Below are 23,144 nucleotides of genomic sequence, written 5' to 3'. Positions count from 1 at the left end.
ACAGGATTATGATGAGATTTAAAAAATTGACACTGAACCGCATAAGTAGAAATTAGCACAGGTGACCAAAAGCTTGGTCAAAAAGGTATGTTTTAAGGAGCGCCTTGAAGGAGGAAAGAGAGGTAAGGAGGCAGAGAGTTTTAGGCAGGGAGTTGGAAAGTGGCATTAGGCTGGATAGCTCTTTGTAGGCTGGCACAGACACAATGGGTCGAATGGCCTCCTTCCGTGCTATAAATTTCCATGGTTCTATGAAGTAAATCTGGCCATGGTGAGGCCATCCTTGGCTTCCGAGCAGCAATGTGGTGCTGATACCCTCTAATTGTGCAGTGTAAGGTGATTGCGGAGAAGGTTGGTGATGTTGTTGCTGCTGCTGGTGTGCCTGGTGCTGCATGGGATGGGGCTGATTGTGTTTGGATTTTGAGGTCCAAGTTGCGAGAGTATTCAGGGAACCCATGCTGATGGAATAGATAGCAGGTGAAGTAGAGATGACAGAGGTAATGAGGACAGACTGCATGGAGACTAATGTAAAGGCATGGTGAATCTGTTGTGGAAATGCAGCGAGGAAGAGCTTGTGGCTGATGGAAGATATCTCTGTAAAGTGGGAGCTTTTACTGTACATTTGAAGATGACATCTCATCAGCTGATTCAATGGCCACTGAACTTCCGCCTCAGCTTCACAGACATAGTCCAAGACCAGCATGGACCCCGTGGGCGAGCAAATAAAATCAAAAGGTGAGCTCAAATTTATTCTTAATGATCTCTAAACAAGGTCATAATTCTCGGATTGGGTCTCCTGCCGCTGCCTGTCAGGTCAGCTCAGCACTGACAGATCCAACATTGGGAAAGGCGTGTGGCACCGGGATCACAGCCGCGTTCCGACCCGCTGGGGGAAGAAAACACTTTCCCACGCGACCTGCCACCGATTGCACCCGCTGACCCCCTGGAAAATCTCAGCCATTATCTTCAAATGTAAATGGATAATAAATCTGCCCAAATTTTAATTCTTGTCCCCAAAACTTCTGTCCAAAGACTCATTTTATAATAAATCACTTGCCAATATATTGAACTGGTGATGCACTAAGTTAGAATACTTGGGAAACTTACCTGAGTTCCTGATGCAAGCTGCTTATGTGTTGGATGCTGTAAAATTACCTCTATTATGGGGTATCTGACTAATGGGGTGAATAGTTAGTAAAAAATCTCAGTGAAATTTGCTTGGCAAGTCTTTATTCACTTTCCAGGAGGTACAAATTCACAACACAAAAGCGTTTGTAATTGTTTAGAATTTGGTAATGATTGAAACATCACAGGGAGTACCGATGTAGGAAGCCTTGATACAGACATGGATGAAAAAGAGCTGGATGCAGGTCAGGCAGCATCTGTGGAGAGAGAAACAAAGTTAATGTTTCAGGTCAATGACACTCCATCCTGACACGTTAACTCTGTTTCTCTCTCCACAGATGCTGCCTGACTTGCTGAATATTTCCAGCATTTTCTGTTTTTATTTCAGATTCCAGCATCCACAGTATTTTGCTTTTGTAACAGTTCAGAGTAACTGCTCTCAACATCAGGCAGCTTTCAACCCAATGTAGCACCATAGAGCCCTAGCAAAGTTGAAATCAATGGAGGTCAAGGGGAAAACCGTCCAATAGCTGGAGTCATACCTAACACCTAGGAAGTTGGTTATGATTGGTAGAGACCAATCATCACAGCCCTAGGATATTGTTGAAGAACCTCAGGGTAAATTCCTCATGTCCAACCATCATCAGTTACTTCATCAATGACCTTCCTTCCACCATAAAGTCACAAGTAGGACTGCTTGTTGATGATTCCAATGTTCAGTTCCATTCACACCTCCTCTGCAAGTGACAGTCAAGGTCACCTCTTTTTTCGACTATTATCCCCATGCCAGAAACAAATAATTACTTTATATTTGAGACTTTTAATCGGGTCCATGCATGTAAGGCTGTGAATGCAGGAACATTTGCATGTGAAGACTTGGGTGTTAAAGGTCCTATTGTACCTTCTGGATATTAATGGGTAATGTTTTGAAAAATTCCTACAGATTGAGGGGAAGATGGTTGTGAGTGGCAAACATAGCACAGTTCATTCTTACCTTGTCTGATCTGGTAAGGTAATTAAACATCTTCTAGCACTGAGATGTCATGAATTGGATATGGACTGACTGACCTGGCCAGCTCCTTCCATTGTCAATGGAACTGCAAACCATGGAATTATCAGCAAGCAGCCCCATTCCTGACCTTATGATGGATGGAAGGTCATTGATGAAGCAACTACCCTAAGGAGCTCCTGCAGCGATATATTAGGCTGCAATGATTGGTCTCCAACAACCATGAACAACTTCCTTATATCATGTATGACTCCAGAGAATAGAAGGTTTTCCTCTTAACCTTCACTGACCTTTTGCTAGGTTTCCTTGGAACCAGACACAGATGAATGCTGCCTTGATGTCGCGGGTAGTTACTCTCTCCTTTCCTCCTGTATTCAGCTGTTTTCTCCATTCCTGGATCAAGGCTGCGCTGAGATCTGGAGCTGAGTGGTTCCGGCAGAACCCAAAATGAGCATCAGTAAGCAGATTATTAGTGATTAGATATCACTTGATGGCACCATTGATGACTCCTTTCATCACCTCTCTGATGATTGGGAGGAGGTTGACAGGGCAATAATTGGCTGTGTTAGATTTGTCCTGCTCTTTGTGGATAGGACAGCATCTTCACCATTAGTGGTCTGCCTAAAGAAAAGAATGACTTGCATTTATATAGTGCCTTTCATGACCTCAGGATGTCCCAGAGCGTTTACAGCTAATGATGTACTTTTTGAAGTGCAATCACTGTTGTAATGTAGGAAACATGGCAGCCAATTTGCTTGCAGCCAGGTCCTACAAACAGCAATGTGATAATGGCCAGATTATCTGGATTTTTAAAGATGTTGCTTGAATGATAAATATTGGTGTCATGTATGTATGCTTGGGATTACTAGCCACCAGGTGTCACCACTGTCGGAGGTCATTGGGTTGTGCGCACATTTGTGCGGGCCAGGTATAAAAGGCCAGCCATCTTGTAATGTGATCACTTTGGGCCCGAATAAAGTAGAGCCAGGTTTGTACCTGTTCAGAGTTTACAGTATTCAGTCTATTGAGTTATTGCATACACAACATTTGGCGACGAGGTAACAAGAACCTTCGCATGCAAAAATGAGCACAATTGGAATTCTGGAGCGATCCGTGGAGGGAGAAGATTGGGCAGACTTTGTAGCCCGCTTGAACCAGTACTTTGTGGCCAACAAAATGGAGAAAGAGGTCGATGCAGTTCGGCGCGGGCGGTCCTCCTCACGGTTTGCAGTCTGAAAATCTATGGACTCAAAGAATCTCCTCTCGCCCTTAAGTCCAATGGACAAGGACTATGAAACATTGTGTGCTCTGGTACGTGACCATCTCAAACCAGATGAAGGCATCATCATTCTCAAGGTATCGATTCTATACGCATGTTCATTCTGAGAGCCAGGATGTATCGGAATTAGTTGCCGACTTAAGACGTCTAGCTGGACTGTGTAAGTTCAAAACTGCATTGGCAGACATGCTGCGGGACTCCTTTGTAATCGGCATCAACCACGAGGCGATCCTGAGTAAGATACTGGCGGCGGAGACACTGGATTTGAGCAAGGCCATCACGATTGCCCAAACATGCATGACGATGGACAAAAGCTTAAAGCAGATATCATTGAAAAATCGGAACTCAGCAAGTACTGTACAAGACAGTATAGTCATTTGGCAGAGCTGCATATGGCAGGGCCTCCCCGACTGCGTACGCGAAACCTGTGGCTGCTCAAAGTCCACCAACGGGAATGAATCCAATATCACCGTGTTGGCGTTGTGGGGGAAATCATTGGCATCATCAGTGTCGGTTTAAACAATATATTTGTAAACGCTGTTCAAGAGTGGAGCATCTCCAGCACATGTGTCCGCAACTGAGCAAGCGTGCTGCAATACACCACATGGAGGATGATGACCAGTATAACGCGGATCCGGATATGCAATCCGAGAGACCAGAGGAGGAAGTGTATGGACTGTATTCGTTCCTAACAAACAGCCAACCAATAATGATTAATGTAAAACTTAATGGTGTGCCGGTAGCGATGGAATAGGACACGGGTGCAAGTCAATCAATAATGAGCCAGAGGACATTTGACAGGCTGTGGAATACTAAGGCTGTGAGGCCTAAGCTGAGTCCAGTCAATGCCAAGTTGCGTACATACACTAAAGAACTCATAACGGTGCCGTATGATGGTGCGGTTCACGATTTACCATTATGGATTGTTCCAGGCAATGGTCCAACGTTGTTCAGCAGGAACTGGTTAGAAAAAAATCAAATGGAACTGGATCGAGATCAAAGCATTGTCATCGAAGGAGGATACTCCATATGCTCAAGTGCTGAGCAAGTTCCCCTTGCTGTTTGAACCAGGCATCGGCAATTTCACGGGACCCAAAGTGCAGATCCACGTGGACTAGGATGCAAGACCCGCCCATCATAAAGCTCGGACAGTTCCACACATGATGAGGGAGAAGATCAAAATCAAACTGGACAGACTCCAGCGTGAAGGGATCATATCATCGGTTGAATTTTATAAATGGGCCAGCCCCATTGTTCCCGTGTTGAAAAGTGATGGCACTGTCAGGATTTGTGGAGACTACAAGGTTACGATCAACCGAGTTTCGAAACAGGATCAATACCCGTTACCAAAAGCTGATGACCAGTTTGCAATGCTAGCCGGGGGGAAGTCGTTCACAAAACTAGATCTGACATTCGCCTACATGACACAGGAGCTGGTCGACATGTCGAAGAAACTTACATGCATCAACACTCAAAAAGGACTGTTTATCTACAACAGGTGCCCTTTTGGAATTCACACGGCTGCAGCCATATTTCAGAGGAACATGGCGAGTCCGTCCCCAGAACCGTTGTGTTCCAAGCTGACATACTGGTCACAGGTCGTCACTCCACTGAACAACCTGGAAGAGGTTCTACATCGTCTGGATAAAGTGGGACTCAGACTAAAATGCTCGAAGTGCGTCTTCATGGCACCGGAAATTGAATTCCTGGGGAGGAAAATTGCTGCTGACGGTATCAGGTCTACGGACTCGAAAACCAAGGCCATCAAAAATGCACCCAAGCCTCAGAATGTGACAGAGCTGCATTCGTTCCTTGGTCTACTCAACTACTTCGATAATTTCTTACCTAGATTAAGCACCTTATTAGAGCCACTGCACATGCTGCTGAGAAAAGGCGACAACTGGGTTCGGGGTGCGTCTCAAGATAGAGCTTTTGAGAAAGCTACTAATCTGCTTTGCTCTAACAAGCTGCTGGTACATTATGATCCCTGTAAGCGTCTAGTATTGGCCTATGATGCTTCATCATATGGAGTTGGTAGCGTGCTCCAACAAACTAATGAGTTGGGAAAATTACAACCTGCTGCATATGCTTCAAAACATTTGTCAAAGGCAGAAAGTGCCTACAGCATGGTAGAGAAAGAAGCACCAGCCTGTGTGTATGGGGTTAAACAGATGCATCAGTTCCTGTTTGGTCTTCAGTTTGAACTGGAAACAGATCAGCAGCCACTCATTTCATTGTTTTTGGAAAACAAAGGTATCAATACCAATGCATCGTCCCGCTTCCAGAGGTGGGTGCTGACATTATCTGCCTATGATTATGTCATTAGCCATAGACCTGGCACTGAGAATTTTGCTGCTGCATTGAGCTGTCTGCCATTGCCCACACCGGAGGTGGAAACGTCACAACCGGCAGACTTACTGTTAGTCATGGATGCTTTTGAAAGTGAAGGAACCTCTGTCATGGCCCAAGTTAAGACCTGGATCAGCCAGGACCCGATATTATCGGTTGTGAAACGTTGTATCCTTAGTGGTGATTGATCTGCCATACCCAAACAAATGTGTGAGGAGACCAAACCTTACATCCGTTGCAAAGACAAACTATAGATTCAATCAGATTGTATACTGTGGGGTAATCGTGTTGTTATGCCCAAAAAAGGCAGCGAGAAATTTATGCATGATCTACATAGCATGCATCCCGGTATTGTCATGATGAAAACCATTGCCAGGTCTCATGTATGGCAAGCGACAACGGATCTTGCTTCACCAGTATGGAGTTTCAAGAGTTCATGAAACTCAATGGTATCAAACATGTGAGGTCAGCACCATTCAAACCCACATCCAATGGACAAGCAGAGCATGCGGTCCAAACCATCAAGCAGAGTATGAAACATGTAACTCAAGGTTCATTGCAAACTCGCTTGTCACGCATACTGCTTAGTTACAGGACAAGACCCCATACGCTTACCAAGGTCTCCCCTGATGAACTATTGATGAAGAGGTCTCAAGACCAGGCTCTCTCTTATCCACCGTGACTTGAATAATCATGTCGAATACAGACGTCAAAGTCAGCAAGGGTATCATGATCGCGCTTCTGTGTCACGCAACATTTCTGAGTATCCTGATCAATGATCCTGTGTATGTACTGAATTATGGTCAAGGTCCCAAATGGATCGCCGGTACTGTTACGGCCAAGGCGGGTAACAGAGTGTTTATCGTTAAGCTCAAGAATGGGCAGACATGCAGGAAACATGTCGATCAGATAAAGATGCGGCACACGGATGAACTGGAAATTCTGAGGAAAACACAATCATTGACCAACCAACCTACCCTCAGTCATCAGAGGACTCCACTGTCATCAATGAATCTGGACTTTCAATCACTGACATGGTCAATGAATCTGGACTTTCAACCCCTGACGTGGTCATTGCCATTCCCATCAGATCGGCTATCCAGCCCCCAGTCATAACATACTCAGAATGCTCGCCCAAGGCTCGAGTTGAACTGAGACATTCAACTCTGGAGCAGAAAGCCCCGGACCGTCTCTCTTTGTAAAAAGACAGTTACTAATATCTTAGAGGGGGGATATTGTCATGTATGTATGCTTGGGTTTACTAGCCACCAGGTGGCGCCACTGTCGGAGGTCATTGGCCTGTGCACACGTGTGTGCGGCCCAGGTATAAAAGGCCAGCCATCTTGTAATGTAATCACTTTGGACGCTAATAAATTAGAGCCAGGTTTGTACCTGTTCAGAGTTTACAGTGTACAGTCTATTGAGTTATTGCATACACTTTTCTTTAAATAGTGTCATGGGATCTTTTACATTCACCTAAATAGGCAGAAGGGGTCTTAGTTTAATGTTGGTTTCATCCAAAAGACTGCACCACTGATAATGCAGCACTCCCTCAGTACTACACTGAAGTGTTAGCCTAGATTTTGTGTTCAAATCTCTGAGGTGGGACTTGAACTCACAACCTTCTAACTCAGAAGGAATAATTATAAACTCATATTAAAATGGTGTGAACCTTAGAACACTCAACATACTTAAACCACAGTTACTACAGTGATCATTTTCTGACTTTGTACTGCCAATGGGGAATTGCACCTGCTAAGGGCATGTATTGGAAATTCAGGCATATTGCGCATGATTTTCTGACCATTCATTTAAATAATCAAATTTCTGATATACACACCTTTACTTGTGTTTCACAACTTGTTATTTAAAGGGGCACACACCCCGTTTCAAGTGTTTTCACGCCGCGGTGGATAAGGTGGCCTCTTGAGCGAAATTCCACTCTTTGGCTTTTTCTTTTCGGCGGACCGGAAGCCAGTCATAATCGGGTCTGATCTGCGGCGGTGAGCACAGTAGAGGGGTGGAAGTTGGGGGCAGGTGTAGTGACCGCCACTGTCAGTCATCAGCGTAGCGCTGACGACATCATCATGGCGCCGCATCACCACGCTCTGCCTTCACTTAAAGGGGTAAGCTTGCACAATTTTTACAGGGCTACCAGGGAGGGTTTTGGCCAGGCTGCCTGTTGGTGGCTAAGCCGAACTCAGGGGCGTAATTGTCGGCCCGATATGGCAGTCGGTTGACAAAAAATAAACCATGGCAGCCACGGCAGTGCGTCCTCCCCTTTAATGGGAGCTGCACCACCATTTTAAAAGGCTACAGCCTCACTGGACTACCTGAAAAAAGCAGCTTTTGACATCGCCCAACGGGAGGAAGATTTTCTCACCGGAATTTTGCCGCCGGGGGGGGAGGGGGAACATGGGCGGTGCACACTCTGATGATGCACTTAGGATGGATCAGCAGCAGCTGAGCGGTGGGGTGGGGAGGAGCGGATCACTGCCAGGATACCGCAGGAGCAGAATTTTTATAATGGTGGCTATTACACGAAAAGTCGGCGGCCATTGCACTCTGCAGCGTGGCCGCCGAATTCCGGTGGTAACAGGCCTTAAGAAAGGGGCAATTTTGGCCCCAAAGTTACTTGTTCTTAAGAAGTTTTTGGCAGGAGGTGTCAATTGCATGTAAAAATTATTCATTAAACTTACTATAGCTTTTCTGACACACTAACCACAGAAAGAGATATGGTGGTGTAATGGTTACGTTACTGGATGAGTAAATCAGAGGCTTGGACTAATAATCCAAATGAATGGGAGGCCATAACTCACCATGGCAGTTTCTGTATTTAAATTCAGTGTGTTCATACTCTATTTGTTTGTTACGGGACACTAGACAGGCATTAGAACCCTGTGGGAGCTATTCACTGTTGCTGTAAACATGCTGGCTTTGGGACACCATTTTGGGAGTTACTTTACTCTTGGTTCAGTTAATCTGTTATTTATGCACAAAACATAATTTGGCAATGAGGATGAATCAAATGAACCTCCCCAAACCCCAGCCTATCCTCTTCGCACCCGGGGACCCTCCAATTCCGTGGCCGAGATGGATAAAAAGCTTTTCTACGTACATCACAGCGAGTGGGTTAGACGGCGACAACGTAACACCAGCTCGCCGCCACGCAATACTTATCCACTGCCTCAGCACTGAACGCCAATGCATCTTTGGCCAAATCGAAGACACGGGGCTAGAACCTTGACTTTTATTGCCTGCTTAACGCCCACTTAATGCCCATCTTATCGCTGAAATGACGTATAATGCCCAGATATCGCCTATTTTGGCACAAAATGGAAACTGGTGGGCATTATTCGGAAACTTATCGGCAAGCATTACTTTCCCCATGTGCTTAACGCCGAGAAAAAATATTACCGCCCATCCACTTTTTTGGGGCGGAATCAGCAGGATGGACGAATTCAATGGCCATAATATCGCCCAGCGTTACTTTCCTCGTGGAATTAATGCTGAAATTCAATATTAATGCCCAGCCACTGTTTTTTGTCGTAAAGAGCATATTTACCCAAACTAGCGGCCATGGAAATCGCCCATCGTCAATTTCACCACCTTGAACACATATTGCTGACAATATCGCTCGCTCAAAAAACCGCCCACAAAAAATGGAACTAACCGGAACGAATCACAGCGTTATGGACACCATGTTGTAGATCACACGTCGCATCCTTTATAAGGCTGCTGTGCTTCAACCTCGACGGTTCCATCTGCCACAGTTAACTTGTTTTGTTTCTGTCAAAAGGAAAGTGATTGCAACCATCCTCCATTGACTCAGAAATCGAGGCATGAAGGAAGTAAACGTGTAACTCATCACGCCCACTGACATAAAAAGGCCTGCAAAATGGAAATGGGAACCTCAAACCCCTTTCACTAAAATGAAAATTAGGATTTTTAAAGAGGAAAAAACAACACACTGAAACCACCCTTCCAATTCCCCTTCCTGCTAAGAGTTTCACTGGCTTTACTGCCACCCGCCACATCCTCATTTTTCTTGCATCCCTTTCCCCCATCCTATTCTCCCCCCACGTCCTTTTCCACCCTCCCCTTTGCCCCTCTGCCTTAGCCCCTCCCCATCTCCATTTCTCTCTTCCTTCCTCCCCCCCTCTCTTCCTTGCCTCCTTCCCCTTCTCCCTCCTCTGTTGGGGTCCAATCAATTCCCCATTTTCTAACCCCATTTGATCCAAATACTGCACTTGGTCTTGACATCCCGTTTGCAATGCCATAGGAGATCAACTAGTATATTAAAAGTCTTGCGGTCTACAAATCCTACTTCCTGTGTCACTAATTTCACAACTATAACTTTCTGATACTGGGCAATCTCCTGTGGCAATACACATGGGCGTTGGGTTGGATTTTCACTTTGTGCCAACATTGAGCAGTGCCCAATATCCTTGCCTTCTAGAACCCTAAGCCAATTTGAGGGTCTCATTTCCATTTGATCGGTGATCTGCAAGCGCTAAACCAGCGCTAACAGGCAACCAAGGTGGATGGCAACTTCCACGGAATTAAGCCAGAGGTAATAGAGTGAATGGAGTGAGGAGGATGTGGATGGCCAGTAGTGAGTGGCAAGATTTTTGTGGTGCCAGGAACAGCATTCATGAGCAAGACCCCTATAAAGGACCACTGGTTATGCTGCTTAACACCTGGTACCAATGACGGGGCATGCACGTTACACACTTTACTCATTGGTATCCGAAACTTACACTGAACATTTGAACTGTATGGGACCCCAATTAGCACGTTCAAAGTAGCCTCCCCTCTTACGCAAGGATGTAGTGGTGCTGCATGGTATAAGGAATATAAATATGCCAAAAGACTTTGAAAAACTGGGACAGGTTTTGTTAGAGCAGAAGAGATTAAGGGGTGATTTTATGGAGATGTTTAAAATCATGAAGGGATGGGACAAAGTATAGTGAAACGGACCGTTTCCGGTGGTTGAGTGGGACTAGAACAGGACATCAATACAAGATTAAAGTGTGTCGTTCAAAGAGGAGGATGTAGGGTAGGGATATTTCCATTGGGATTCTCCTGCTTGCCTGACATTGTTCATGCTGTTTTTCAGGGATTACGGCGGAGAATCAGGAGAAACCCCAATGGAAATTCACCCCTGTGGACTTAAGAAATTGTAACAGGACAAGATCGACACCAAAAGTATGGCAATAATAACAGGAAGTCAAGTGGTGCAGACAGGAAGTGCACACATTTATATCATGTGACTACCAGGATGGTAGAAGAGAAACTACAGGGACTAGTGTTTTTTTTTGGTCGATCAATTCCGACAAGGGTATCAATATATTAGATAGATATATAGTTTGTGTGAGAGGGATATTTACTATCAATTGCTGGTAGCACAGAAGCAGGCCATTTGACCCATCACATTTTTGCCAGTTCCTTGCTACAGCAATCCACTAATCTGCTCTCTCCTTAAAGTCACGTATCCAATTTTCCTTTAAAATATACCGTGGTCTCAACCACTTGCTGTGGCAAAGGATTCCATGCACCGCCAATTATCTGGGTTAAGAAATTTCTCCTAACCTCTTTCTCATTCCTACTGACGATTTAAAATGAATGAGCCTCATCACTGACAACCGACAGAAATGCTTCCACTAAATCTCCTCTTAGCCCTCTCTGCTGCAATGAAATGATTCCAGTTTCTGATGTCGGTCCTCTAAACTAGATTCCCATTCTTAGCATTTTGATGAACTCTAGCTTCACACTCTCTATGGCTTGAATGTTATTTCAATAATAGGTCATCTAAATCTACACAGTAGTCTAACTGTGGCCAAACCAATGTTTTATACAAATCCACCATTATTTCTTACTCTTTTATTCCATGCCCTTATTTATAAACCATAAAAGGTACAATAGCATAGTGGCTATAATTCCTGGACCAGTAATCCAGAGAACATGAGCTCAAATCCCACCCTGACAAATTATGAATCCGAATTCAGTTTAAAAAAAACTAAAAATAAACGGAGTGACTCCTGATAACAAACTGGAAGCTACTGTAGTCCAACCATCCCCTCTTGACATTCAACAGCATCACCATCGAATCACCAACCATATACATCCTTGGGGGCAGCGGGGGAGGGTGGTCATTGACCAGAAACTCACTGGTTCAGCCACATTAATGCTGTAGCTACTAGACTAGGTCAGAGGCTTGGCATTCTGTGGTGACTTAATTACCTCCTGACTCCCCAAAGCCTCTCTGCCACCTACAAAGCACAAGTCAGGAGTGTGATGGAACACTCTACTTGCTGGATGGGTGCAGCTGTAACAAACCTCAAGAAGCTTGACACCAGCAGTCCGCTTCATCGGCAGCCTATCCAGTACCGTGACTGCAGTGTCATCTACAAGATGCACTACAGCAACTTCTTCAAACGCATCTCACAAACCCACCATCTTCACCAGTTAGCAGGACAAGGACAGCAGATGTGTAGGAACAGCATCATCTTCAAGTTGCCCTCCAAATCACACACCAAGATATAATATACCGTGTATTGCCATTCCTTCATCATTGCTTTGTCAAAATTCTGCAAATCTCTACCCAGGGGCATTGTGGGAGGACCTTCACAACATGGACTGCAGCATTCAATAAAAAGGTTCACCACCGCCTTCTCAAGGGAAACACGGGTGAATAATAAATATTGGCCTTGCCAGTGTTGCCCACATGCATAGAACGAATTAAAAAAAATATTGTATCTACCCAACTTCATCTGCCAGCACTTATACTTACAAGCGATTATATATTTAAACTGACAGTTGTGTTCATTCACATCATTCAGTATTTCCATAAAGTTCCTTGCTTTTTCTCCCAAAGTGTCTTACCCCACCCATCCACATTAAATTGCATCTGCCACTTATCTCTTCCCCTTACTCCGATGCCACTTTCTCCCCCTTCAAGCATGTCTCTTTGTTCCACCACTCATCTCTCCTTTAAAATCCTTGTACACTCAAATCCCATCACAAGTTTCTCCTCAAAATATCCACCCTCCTTTCTAACCCCGACCTCTGCACAGAGTAACTCCACATCCCTTGTGACCTTAATCTCCATCTCAAAGATTATTTTATCCTCTTCCCTCGGATTTCAGTTCCTTCCTGCCCAAATGTGAGGAGCTCACAGACTTCGTCACCAAGATTGAGATCATCCTTTTTGCTGCTTCTGCTGCTTCCCGATGCTCACCAAACCAAGCTTCCCCATAGACTATCCCTGAACCTGTGTCACAGAAAGTTGTTGAGGCCAGTTCTTCAGATATATTCAGAAAGGAGTTAGATGTGGCCCTTATGGCTAAAGGGATCAAGACTTATGGAGAGAAAGCAGGAATGGGATACTGAAGTGCATTGTCAGCCATTATCATATTGAATGATTTCTCCTCCATCTCCCCTCATGCCCCTTCCAAGCTTATCTTGTCCATGACACCTACCTCCTGCTCCCTGGACCCCATTACCACTAAACTGGACGGCCATTCTTCCTGGTCCCCATGCCAGCTGATACTGTAAATGGTCCCTATCCTCAGGTACTGTTCTCCTCCCTTTTCAAAACACACATCCTCATCCTTCAAAAAAAAACTAATCTTGGCCGATCTGTCCTTGTAAACTGCGGCTCTATCTTCGAATATGCAAAGGTAGTGAATGTGATGTCACCTCCCAAATGCATACCCATCTTTCTTGCAGCTCTGTTTTAATCTCTCCAATCACATTTCCACCCTTGTCAGAGCAACAAAACGACCCTAATCAAAGCTACAAATTACACCTTATGTGACTGTAATTGTGGTTCATTTTCCCTCTTTGACATCTCTGCAGTTTTTGACATGGTCAACCACGCCATTCTCCTCCAATGCTTCCCGTCCATTGTCTAGCTCAGTGGAACTGTCCTCACTTGGTACCACTTATCTGTGAATGGTAGCTAGAGTATCTCCAGCAGTGGCCTTTCTTCATGATACTGCAGCTGTTACCTCCAGAATCCAGCAGGGATTCAACCGTTGCACTCTCCCCTTTCTCATCTACATGCTGCCACTAGATGTAATATTCAGACATGGAGTCAGCTTCCACATTTACAGTACAGCTCCACCTCTCCATTACCCCTCTATTGATCCCAACATTGTCTCATTAGATTGCTAGTCCGATATCTAGTCTTGGAAGAGTCATAATATCCTCCAGTTACACGTTAGAAGGCTGATGCCATTGTCATCAGACCCCATTACAAAATCAATTTCAAACCCTCCCCAGCTATGGTCAGAGGTTTAACTCGACTGTTTGCAACCTCAACATCCTAATCAAGCTGAACGTCCAACCACAAATCTTCTCCATAATAGAGATCACTTACTTCATCCTCCTAACATAATCTACCTCCGTCCTTGCCTCATCTCAACTGCTGTTGAAAGGCTCATTCATACCATCATCTCCAGACTCAACGATTCCAAAATCAAAGAGCAAGTTATTATTTAAGTGGAGAAAGATTGCAAAGTGCTGCAGTACAGCGGAACCTGGGGGTACTTGTGCATGAAACACAAAAAGATAGTATGCAGGTACAGCAAGTGATCAGGAAGGTCAATGGAATCTTGGTCTTTATTGCAAAAGGGATGGAGTATAAAAGCAGGGAAGTTTTGCTACAGCTATACAGGGTATTTGTGAGGCCACACCTGGAATACTGCGTGCAGTTTTGGTTTCCATATTTACGAAAGGATATACTTGCTTTCAGAGGCAGTTCAGAGAAGGTTCACTCGGTTGATTCCAGAGATGAGGGGGTTGACTTATGAGGAAAGGTTGAGTAGGTTGGGCCTCTACTCATTGGAATTCAGAAGAATGAGAGGTGATATTATCAAAACGTATAAGATTATGAGGGTGCTTGACAAGGTGGATGCAGAGAGGATGTTTCCAATGATGAGGGAGACTAGAACTAGAGGGCATGATCTTAGAATAAGGGGCCGCCAATTTAAAACAGAGATGAGGAGAAATTTCTTCTCTCAAAGGGTTGTAAATCTGTGAATTTGCTGCCTCAGAGAGCTGTGGAAGCTGGGACATTGAATAAATTTAAGACATAAATAGACGTTTCTTAATCGATAAGGGGTTGTGAGGAATGGGTAGGGAAGTGGAACTGAGTCCATGATCAGATAAGCCATGATCTTATTGAATGGCGGAGCAGGCTCGAGGGGCCATATGGCCTACTCCTGTTCCTATTTCTTATGTTCTTATGTAATGCTCTCTTGGCTGGCCTCATCCTCCACGCTCTGTAAACTTCAGCTCATCCAAATCTCCAAGGCACATATACTATTCCGCACTAAATCCCACTCAAAGGCCATGGACCCCGACAACATTCAAGTTGTCATGCTGAAGAATGAGCTGCACCTCTAGCCAAACTGTTCCAGTACAGCTACAACCACTGGCATCTACCAAACAATGTGAAAAATTGCCCAGTATATCATGTCCACAAAAAGGACAAATCCAATCCGGTGAAATACCACCCACCCCCTCTGTCGACTCTCAATCATCAGCAAAGTGATGGAAGGTGTCATCGAGAGTGCTATTAAGTGATCCTCACTCACCAATAACCTGCTCACCAATGGTAAGTTTGGGTTCTACCAAGACCACTGAGCTCCAGGACTCATTACAGCTTTGGACCAAACATGGACAAAAAGAGCTGAATTCCAGAGGTGAGGTGAGTGCGACTGCCCTTGACATCAAGGCATCATTTGACCAAGTGTGGCATCAAGGAGCCCGAGTAAAACTGAAGGCAATGGGAATCGTGGGAAAACTCTCTACTGGCTGGAGTCATACCTACCACAAAGGAAGATGGTTGTGGTTGTTGGAGGCCAATCACCTAAGTCCCAGGACATTGCTGCAGGAGTTCCTCACGCCAGTATCCTAGGCCCAACCATCTTCAGCTGCTTCATCAATGACCTTCCATTCGTCATAAGGTCAGAAGTGGGGATGTTCACTGATGTTTGCACAGTGTTCCGTTCCATTCGCAACTCCTCAGATAATGAAGCAGTCTGTGCCCGTATGCAGCAAGACCTGGATGATATTCAGGCTTTGGCTGATTAAGTGGAAATAACATTTACGCCACACAAGTGCCAGGCAATGGCCATCTCCAGCAAGAGTCTAGCCATTCCTCCTTGACATTCAACGGGATTATCATCACCAAATCCCCCACCCATCAACACCCTTGAAATCATAATTGATCAGAAAAGTACCTGTACCAGCCACATAAACACTGACAACAAGAGCAGTTCAGAGGCTGGGTATTCTGTGATGAGTGACTCACCTTCTAACTACCCAAAGCCTTTCCACCAATATCAAGGCACAAGTCAGGAGTGTGATGGAATGCTCTCCACTTGCCTGGATGAGTGCAGCCCCAACAACACAAGAAGCTCAACACCAATCAGGACAACACAGCCCGCTTGATTGGCAACCCATCCACCACCTTAAATATTCACTCCCAGTGCACCGTGGCTGCGGTGCGTACCATCTACAAGATGTACTGCAGCAACTCCTCAAGGCTTCTTCAACAGTACCTCCCAAACCCGTAACCTCTACCATCTAGCACAAGAGCAGCAGGTGCATGGGAACACCAACACCTGCAAGTTGCTCTCCAAATCACACACCATCCTGACTTGGAAATATATCGCTGTTCCTTCATTGTCACTGGGTAAAAATCCCAGAACTCCATCCCGAACAGCACTGTGGGAACACCTTCATCACACGCGGTTCAAGACGCTATCCTGTACAACTATGAGAAAGCCTTTCAATCTGTCTGTGTGCTGTGCGGGAAACAGAATTTTTAAAAATTCAAATGAGGTCCTGCTGTTAAATTCAGCAGGACTTCACCCTTTCTCGTATCTCTGAGTTTCCTGACTGTTGACAGTCGCTCCCCCCCCACCCCACCGTAAACATCAGGGCCTAAGAGTTTGCCCACAATTGATATTAGACTAATTGGTATAGAGTTATTTGGTTTTCCTTTACTCACTTCCTGAACAAAGATGTTACATTAACGCTCTTCAGCCCCATGACACAATTTGCATTCTTAAGTTGGCCTGAAAAACTGTGGCCAAAACCTCTGCTATCTTCCTCTAGCTCCTTCTAATATGCCATCAGGACTCAGTGACTTATCCACCTTGGGTTTTGCTAATTTTTTAAGAACCAATTTCTCTTCCATAGTTACCTCCATCAATTGTTCCATCTCCTATTATCTATGTTCCCACTATCACCAGCATTTGTTAAAAAAAAAGAAAATATTTATTTAATTTCTCCTCCGTCATTCCTTCACTCTCCACAATTAGACTCTCTGCTTTATCCCCGAGTGGTACGATAGTTATTCTCTATTCTTTTACATTTTATATACTTATAAATTCCCTTACTATTTCCTCATATTATCTGCTAGTCTTGTGTCACATTCCCACTTAACCTTTTTCACCTCCCTACTACACTTTCTATATTTTTCAGAATTATCTTCAGTATTTTTAGCCTCAACTTTATCATGCATCACCTTTTTAAGGTTCAGTTTTGTTTTAATTTCCCATTCCATAGAACTCTATTTTTTGATGCGTCCTTTTTCATTTTATTGGAATGTATTTATTTTATACTCCATCCATCTCATTTGAAGATTACCCACTGCTGATCTTTCAACCCATTTGCTAATTTTTCTACACAGTTAATTAGGACCTGATCCCTTTTAACTTGGTAAATTTGCCTTTTTACAATCCAGCACCCTTACATTTTGGTCATCGTTATCATTTTCTATTCTCACTATGTTGTGGTCACTATTTCCCAGTTGTTCTACTGTAATTTCAGTTATATACCCCACCAGAACCTAATTAAGCAATAAAAACAGAAAATGCTGGAAATCTCAGTGGGTCAGGCATCATCTGTGGAGAGAAACAGAGTTAATGTTTCAGGTCGACGACCCTTTGTCAGAACTGGCAATAGTTTGAAATGTATCAGATTCTTAAGGAAATGCTGGGGCCCTGAAAGAGGGAGGGTGGAAAGAACAAAAGAGAAGGTCTGTGATAGGGTGGAAGGCAGAAGAGATCTGAGAGACAAATGGGATGATGGACCAAATTGAGATGATAATAGCAAAGTTAGGAAACAAAAGAAGAGTCTGGATAAGGTATGAATGGTGGAATAATTACCAGCTGCCATGGGAAACAAAGAGAAACAACATAAAAATAAAACGGGGGGGGGGGGGGGGGTGGAGTTTTTGTGGAAAAGAAAAGGAGTAAGGGGAACAAAATATAGGCAGGGGTTATGGTCTGAAATTGTTGAACTCGATGTCGAGTCCGGAAGGCTATAAAGTGCCTAAACGAAAGATGAGGTGCTGTTCCTTGAGCTTGTGTTGAGCTTTATTAGAACAGTGTAGGAGGCTGAGGCCAGCGTGGGAGTGGAGCGGAGAATTAAAGTGACAGGCGACGAGAAGCTCGGGGTCACCCTTGCGGACTGAATGGAGGAGTTCCACAAAGCGGTCACCCAATCCGCGTTTGGTCTCCCCAATGTAGCGGAGACCACATCGTGAGCAGCGAATACAATATACTAAATTGAAAGTGTTCTGTATTTAACCCCTTGCAACCTATATTACCGGAGGTTCTACCACCAGAGGTCCTACCTGTTGGGAGTCCCAAGGGATCACAGAATCCTTTATTGTGAGCTTATCAATTGGCGATGAGGTAACGAACAACCGCGCGAAAATGCAAAGAACAGTCGTTATCCTGGAGAAGTTCTCAGAAGGAGACGATTGGGAGGCCTTCGTGGAGAGACTTGACCAATACTTTGTGGCCAATGAGCTGGAAGGGGACGAGAATGCTGCCAAACAAAGGGCAATCCTCCGAACTGTCTGTGGGGCAACAACCTATGGCCTTATGAAGAATCTCCCAGCTCCGGCAAAGCCAATAGCTAAATCCTATGAAGAATTGTGTATGCTGATCAGGGAGCACCTAAATCTTAAGGAAAACGTTTTGATGGTGAGATATCGGTTCTACACGTGTCAACAGTCGGAGGGCCAGGAAGTGGCGAGCAATGTCGCCGAACTAAGGTGCCTTGTAGGACATTGTGAATTTGAGGGATTCCTGGAACAAATGCTCAGAGACTTTGTACTGGGCATTGGCCATGAGGTAATCCTTCGCAAACTGTTAACCGTTGAAACTCCGAATCTAAGTAAAGCCAAAACGATAGCCAGGCATTTATGTCCGCCAGCGACAACATTAAACAGATTTCACAAAGCAAAGAAGCTTCAGCCAGTACTGTGAACAAAGTTACGTCGTTTTCGAGCAGGAATATACATGGCAGAACGTACACACCAGCTGCTGCTGCCCGACCTCAGATGACCCAGAATCCGCCATCAATCGTTAATGTGAGGCAGTTAACATCTTGTTGGCACTGTGGAGGTGATCATCGGCCCCATCAATGCCGCTTCAAGCACTATGCGTGCAATGGTTGCAGAACAATGTGACACCTCCAGCAAATGTGCAGGCGAGCTGCAAACCCTGCAAACCACCATGTTGCAGAGGAAGATCGATCCACTATGGATCAGACTGATTCGGAGATTCGCACTAAGGAGGCAGAAGTGTACGGGGTACACACTTTCACCACAAAATGTCCACCAATAATGTTGAAAGTTGAACTGAACAGAACTCTAGTATCGATGGAACTGGACAATGGTGCGAGTCAGTCCATAATGAGTAAAAAGGCCTTCGACAGGCTGTGGTGCAACAAGGCACACAGGGCCAAGCTCAGCCCCATTCACACCAAACTAAGGACTTATACCAAGGAACTAATCCCTGTAATTGGCAGTGCAGATGTCAAAGTCTCCTATGATGGAGCAGTACACAAATTCCCGTTGTGGATTGTGCCAGGGGATGACCCCACATTGTTTGGCAGAAGTTGGCTGGGATAAATCCGCTGGAACTGGGACGACATCCATGCGTTCTTGTCCGTCGATGCCGCCTCACGTGCCCAGGTTCTGAACAAGTTTTCATCGTTGTTTGAGCTAAGCATTGGAAGCTTCTCGGGGTTGAGAGTGCAGATCCATTTGGTTCCCGGTACACGACCCATCCACCACAAGGCATGGGCGGTACCGTACATGATAAGTGAGAAAGTGGAAATTGAGCTGGACAGGCTGCAGCGAGAAGGCATCATCACGCCGGTGGAATTCAACAAATGAGTGAGTCCGATTGTCCCAGTATTTAAAGAGGACGGCACGATCAGAATTTGTGGGGACTATAAAGTAACAATTAACCGTTTTTCGCTACAGGGCCAGGAGTACCCGCTACCCAAGGCAGACTACCTATTTGCGACCCTGGCTGGAGGGAAGACGTTCACCAAACTGGACCTGATCTCGGTCTACATGACACAGGAGCTAGGGGAGTCTTCGAATGGCCTCACCTGCATCAACACGCACAAAGGTCTGTTCATCTATATCATATGCCAGTTAGGGATTCGGTCGGCCGCGGCAATCTTCTAACAGAACACGGAGAGCCTGCTAAAGTCGGTTCCTCGCACCATAGTTTTCCACGACGACATACTGGTTACAGGTCAGAACACCACCGAACACTTGCAGAACCTGGAAGAGGTTCTTAGTCAGTTGGATCGCGTGGGGCTCAGGTTGAAACACTCGAAGTGTGTTTTCCTGGTGCAGGACGTCGAGTTCTTGGGAAGAATCGCAGCAGACGGTTTCAGACACACTGACGCCAAGACGGAGGCCATCAAGAACGCGCCACGACCACAGAACGTGACGGAGCTGCAGTCATTCCTGGACTCCTTAACTATTTTGGGAATTTCCTACCTGGGTTAAGCACCCTGCTAGAACCCCTACATGTCCTAGGGGGAGTGTTTACTAGTGCTGTTGGGGAGGATTTAAACTAATATGGCAGGGGGATGGGAACCTATGCAGGGAGACAGAGGGAGACAAAAATGAGGCAAAAGCAAAAGACAGAAAGGAGATGAGGAAAAGTGGAGGGCAGAGAAACCCAAGGCAAAGAACAAAAAGGGCCATTGTACAGCAAAATTCTAGAAGGACAAAGGGTGTTAAAAAAGCAAGCCTGAAGGCTTTGTGTCTTAATGCAAGGAGTATCCGCAATAAGGCGGATGAATTAACTGTGCAAATAGATGTTAACAAATATGATGTGATTGGGATTACGGAGACGTGGCTCCAGGATGATCAGGGCTGGGAACTCAACATCCAGGGGTATTCAACATTCAGGAAGGATAGAATAAAAGGAAAAGGAGGTGGGGTAGCATTGCTGGTTAAAGAGGAGATTAATGCAATAGTTAGGAAAGACATTAGCTTGGATGATGTGGAATCTATATGGGTAGAGCTGCAGAACACTAAAGGGCAAAAATCGTTAGTGGGAGTTGTGTACAGACCTCCAAACAGTACTAGTGATGTTGGGGAGGGCATCAAACAGGAAATTAGGAGTGCATGCAATAAAGGTGCAGCAGTTATAATGGGTGACTTTAATATGCACATAGATTGGGCTAGCCAAACTGGAAGCAATACGGTGGAGGAGGATTTCCTGGAATGCATAAGGGATGGTTTTCTATACCAATATGTCGAGGAACCAACTAGGGGGGAGGCCATCTTCGACTGGGTGTTGTGTAATGAGAGAGGATTAATTAGCAATCTCATTGTGCGAGGCCCCTTGGGGAAGAGTGACCATAATATGGTGGAATTCTGCATTAGGATGGAGAATGAAACAGTTAATTCAGAGACCATGGTCCAGAACTTAAAGAAGGGTAACTTTGAAGGTATGAGGCATGAATTGGCTAAGATAGATTGGCTAATGATACTGAAGGGGTTGACTGTGGATGGGCAATGGCAGACATTTAGAGACCGCATGGATGAACTACAACAATTGTACATTCCTGTCTGGCGTAAAAATAAAAAAGGGAAGGTGGCTCAACCGTGGCTATCTAGGGAAATCAGGGATAGTATTAAAGCCAAGGAAATGGCATACAAATTGGCCAGAAATAGCAGCGAACCTGGGGACTGGGAGAAATTTAGAACTCAGCAGAGGAGGACAAAGGGTTTGATTAGGGCAGGGAAAATGGAGTACGAGAAGAAGCTTGCAGGGAACATTAAGGCGGATTGCAAAAGTTTCTATAGGTATGTGAAGAGAAAAAGGTTGGTGAAGACAAACGTAGGTCCCCTGCAGTCAGAATCAGGGGAAGTCATAACGCGGAACAAAGAAATGGCAGACCAATTGAACAAGTACTTTGGTTCAGTATTCACTAAGGAGGACACAAACAACCTTCCGGATATAAAAGTGGTCAGAGGGTCTATTAAGGAGGAGGAACTGAGGGAAATCTTTATTAGTCGGGAAATTGTGTTGGGGAAATTGATGGGATTGAAGGCCGATAAATCCCCAGGGCCTGATGGACTGCATCCCAGAGTACTTAAGGAGGTGGCCTTGGAAATAGCGGATGCATTGACTGTCATTTTCCAACATTCCATTGACTCTGGATCAGTTCCTATCGAGTGGAGGGTAGCCAATGTAACCCCACTTTTTAAAAAAGGAGGGAGAGAGAAAGCAGGGAATTATAGACCGGTCAGCCTGACCTCAGTAGTGGGTAAAATGATGGAATCAATTATTAAGGATGTCATAGCAGCGCATTTGGAAAATGGTGACATGATAGGTCCAAGTCAGCATGGAATTGTGAAAGGGAGATCATGCTTGACAAATCTTCTGGAATTTTTTGAAGATGTTTCCAATAAAGTGGACAAAGGAGTACCAGTTGATGTGGTATATTTGGACTTTCAGAAGGCTTTCGACAAGGTCCCACACAGGAGATTAATGTGCAAAGTTAAAGCACATGGGATTGGGGGTAGTGTGCTGACGTGGATTGAGAACTGGTTGTCAGACAGGAAGCAAAGAGTAGGAGTAAATGGGTACTTTTCGGAATGGCAGGCAGTGACTAGTGGGGTACCGCAGGGTTCTGTGCTGGGGCCCCAGCTGTTTACATTGTACATTAATGATATCGACGAGGGGATTAAATGTAGTATCTCCAAATTTGCGGATGACACTAAGTTGGCTGGCAGTGTGAGCTACGAGGAGGATGCTATGAGGCTACAGAGTGACTTGGATAGGTTAGGTGAGTGGGCAAATGCGTGGCAGATGAAGTATAATGTGGATAAATGTGAGGTTATCCACTTTGGTGGTAAAAACAGAGAGACAGACTATTATCTGAATGGTGACAGATTAGGAAAAGGGAAGGTGCAACGAGACCTGGGTGTCATGGTACATCAGTCATTGAAGGTTGGCATGCAGGTACAGCAGGCGGTTAAGAAAGCAAATGGCATGTTGGCCTTCATAGCGAGGGGATTTGAGTACAGGGGCAGGG

The 23,144-nt window shown here is 45.0% G+C and overlaps 1 long non-coding RNA gene across 1 annotated transcript in view; it reads right to left on the bottom strand.

The window, feature by feature from the left end:
- Positions 1-1,210: 1,210 nt before the first annotated feature.
- The window catches only part of LOC139256802 (uncharacterized), a 57,580-nt gene continuing 35,646 nt past the window's right edge, over positions 1,211-23,144 (bottom strand). The window contains exon 2 of the long non-coding RNA XR_011592199.1: positions 1,211-1,379. This is a non-coding gene — a long non-coding RNA (uncharacterized lncRNA). The remainder of the gene's footprint in view (positions 1,380-23,144) is intronic.

The sequence above is a fragment of the Pristiophorus japonicus genome, unplaced genomic scaffold (assembly GCF_044704955.1).
Source record: "Pristiophorus japonicus isolate sPriJap1 unplaced genomic scaffold, sPriJap1.hap1 HAP1_SCAFFOLD_774, whole genome shotgun sequence".
In the NCBI taxonomy this organism is placed as follows: Eukaryota; Metazoa; Chordata; class Chondrichthyes; family Pristiophoridae; genus Pristiophorus; species Pristiophorus japonicus.
This window is presented reverse-complemented; position numbering and strand designations above follow the sequence as displayed.